The following is a 2711-nucleotide window of genomic DNA, read 5'->3' as shown; positions in this document are numbered from 1 at the left end:
CCACCAAACACTGTCCACCATGGGTAACCATTGTTGCATTTGACACATCAATGTCACAGTGTTCAGCTTCACAGCCACCACAAGTTACCTCAGAATGACAACCAAGAACTTCAAAATGCAAAAGGCTAATATTAGTCAATAATCCTGGCAAGAAATCTCTATAACAAAAGAGTTTCCAGGTCTCTGACATGTTCTCCTCATGAGCAGTGTGCAGAGGAAAAAAGTGGATTAGCCTGCAGTGGCAATGCTATAGTAGGACAAATTGGCACAGGACTAGAGACGCAGCCTTTGCGAATGCTTTAAGTGTGGAGGAGCAGGGAGTGTGCTGACTCACTGACTTCAGGTTCTCTTGCTTCTTATGAGCGATAACTTGAAGGCTTCCTAAGAAATGCTGCTCCTGCTCATTTGGGGCAGCGGCAGCCACGAGGTACGGTTTTGTTTCTCCACCACCTGGGACCTACACTAAGCACCAATGTCCAAGACCCCTGCGTTGGCAATGATCTTGGCACCACCTACTCCTGTGTAGGGGTCTTCCAGCATGGGAAATTGAAGATCATTGCAAAACATCAACGCAACCGGACCACCCCAAGCTATGTTGCGTTTACTGATGCTGAATGATTGACTGGCAATGCGGTAAAGAATCAAGTTGCAATGAATCCTACTAACACAGTATTCAATGCCAAACGTCTCATTGGATGAAGATTTGATGAAGCTGTTGTGCAGCCTGATATGAAACACTGGCCCTTCATGGTGGTGAACGATGTAAGCAGGCACAAGTTCCAAGTAGAATATAAAGGAGAGACCAAAAGTTTCTATCCAGAGGAGGTGTCATCTATGATTCTCACAAAGATGAAGGAAATTGCAGAATCCTATCTTGGGAAGACTGTTACCAAAGCTGTTGTCATTGTACCAGCCTACTTCAATGACTCTCAGCGCCAGGCTACCAAAGATGCTGGAACCATTTCTGGCCTCAATGTCCTCTGAATCATCAATGAGCCAACTGCTGCTGCTGTTGCTTATGGTTTAGACAAAAAGGTTGGTACTGAAAAGAATGTGCTGATCTTTGACTTAGGAGGTGGCACTTTTGACTTGTCAATCCTCACTCCTGACAATGGGATATTTGAGGTCAAGTCTACAGCTGGAGACACCCACTTGGGTGGAGAAGACTTTGACAACAGAATGATCAACCATTTCATTGCAGAGTTCAAGTGCAAGCATAAGAAAGACATCAGTGAAAATAAGAGGGCTGTCAGATGCCTCTGCACTGCTTGTGAGCGGGCAAAGTGCACAGTTTCTTCTTGCACCTTGGCCGGCCTTGAGATAGATTCTCTTTATGAGGGAATAGACTTCTATACTTCCATTAATCAAGCCAGCTTTGAAGAACTGAATGCTGATCTTTTCCGTGGCACTCTGGACCCCGTGGAGAAAGCCCTGAGGGATCCCAAGCTAGGCAAGTCACAGATCCGTGATACTGTCCTGGTGGGTGGTTCTACCAGAATTCCCAAGATCAGAAGCTTATTCAGGATTTCTTCAATGGAAAGGGATTGAACAAAAACATCAACCCATATGAGGCTGTTGCTTATGGTGCAGCTGTCCAGGTGGCCATTCTTTCTGGAGACAAATCTGAACATGTTCAAGATTTGCTGCTCCTGGATGTCACTCTACTTTCTCTTGGTATTGAAACTGCTTGTGGAGTCATGACTGTCCTCATCAAGCAGAATACTACCATTCCTACCAAGTAGAAACAGACCTTCACAACCTACTCTGACAACCAGCCTGGTGTACTCACTCAGGTCTATGAAGGTAAGTATGCCATGACCAAAGATAACAACCTGCTTGGCAAGTTTGAACTCACTGGGATACCACCTGCACCTCGTGATGTTCCTGAAATTGAAGTCATATTTGATATTGATGCCAATGGTATCCTTAATGTTTCTGCTCTCGACAAGAGCACTGGGAAAGGAAACAAGATTACCATCTCCAATGATAAGAACCACTTGAGTAAAGAGGACATTCAATGAATGGTCCAAGAGGCTGAGAAGTACAAAGCTGAAGAGGAGAAGCAAAGAGAAAAGGTGTCTTCTAAGAATTCCCTTAAGGCTTACACATTTAATATGAAAGAAACAGTTGAAGACGAAAAGTTTCAAGGCAAGATCAATGATGAGGGCAAGCAGAAGATCCTTGACAAGTGCAATCTAATTATCAACTGGCTTAATAAGAATCAGACTGCAGAAAAGGAGGAATTTGAGTATCAACAGAAGGAACTAGAGAAGGTCTGCAACCCCATCATCACCAAGCTGTACCAGAGTGCTGGAGCCATGCCCAGAGTCATGCCTGGTGGCTTCCCCGGTGGTGGAGCTCCTCTATCTGGTGGTGCCTCTTCTGGACCCCCCATTGAAGAGGTTGACTAAACCAATCTGCATACGTTAGCATTCATTGCCCCACAGTTAAATTTTAAAGGACCCAAATTTGTAGCACACTGCAGGTGAAAAGTCTAAACTGCAAGACTAAGTTTCTACGCATTCTCAATACTTGAATATGGAATGTGCAAAGGGAAAGGAATTAACATCACACTTTATTATCACTGTAATTTAAATGGTAAATGTAATTTCTCAAATAAAGATCTGTTTAAAATTGGCACCATAAAAAAGATGAAAGAAATGCTTCACCTGACTGAGATAAAGGTCTAGAAATCACTCATGGCTATTGAT

At 43.7% G+C, this 2711-nt stretch overlaps 1 pseudogene; it reads left to right on the top strand.

Moving 5' to 3' along the window:
- Positions 1–2411, top strand: part of LOC102873858 — a 45121-nt pseudogene extending 42710 nt beyond the window's left edge.
- Positions 2412–2711: the final 300 nt, after the last annotated feature.

This window comes from Elephantulus edwardii, unplaced genomic scaffold (genome assembly GCF_000299155.1).
Source record: "Elephantulus edwardii isolate Elephantulus edwardi_28Jun2011 unplaced genomic scaffold, EleEdw1.0 scaffold00023, whole genome shotgun sequence".
Lineage (NCBI taxonomy): Eukaryota > Metazoa > Chordata > Mammalia > Macroscelidea > Macroscelididae > Elephantulus > Elephantulus edwardii.
Note: the sequence above shows the minus strand (reverse complement) of the source record. Positions and strands in the feature narration are given on the sequence as shown.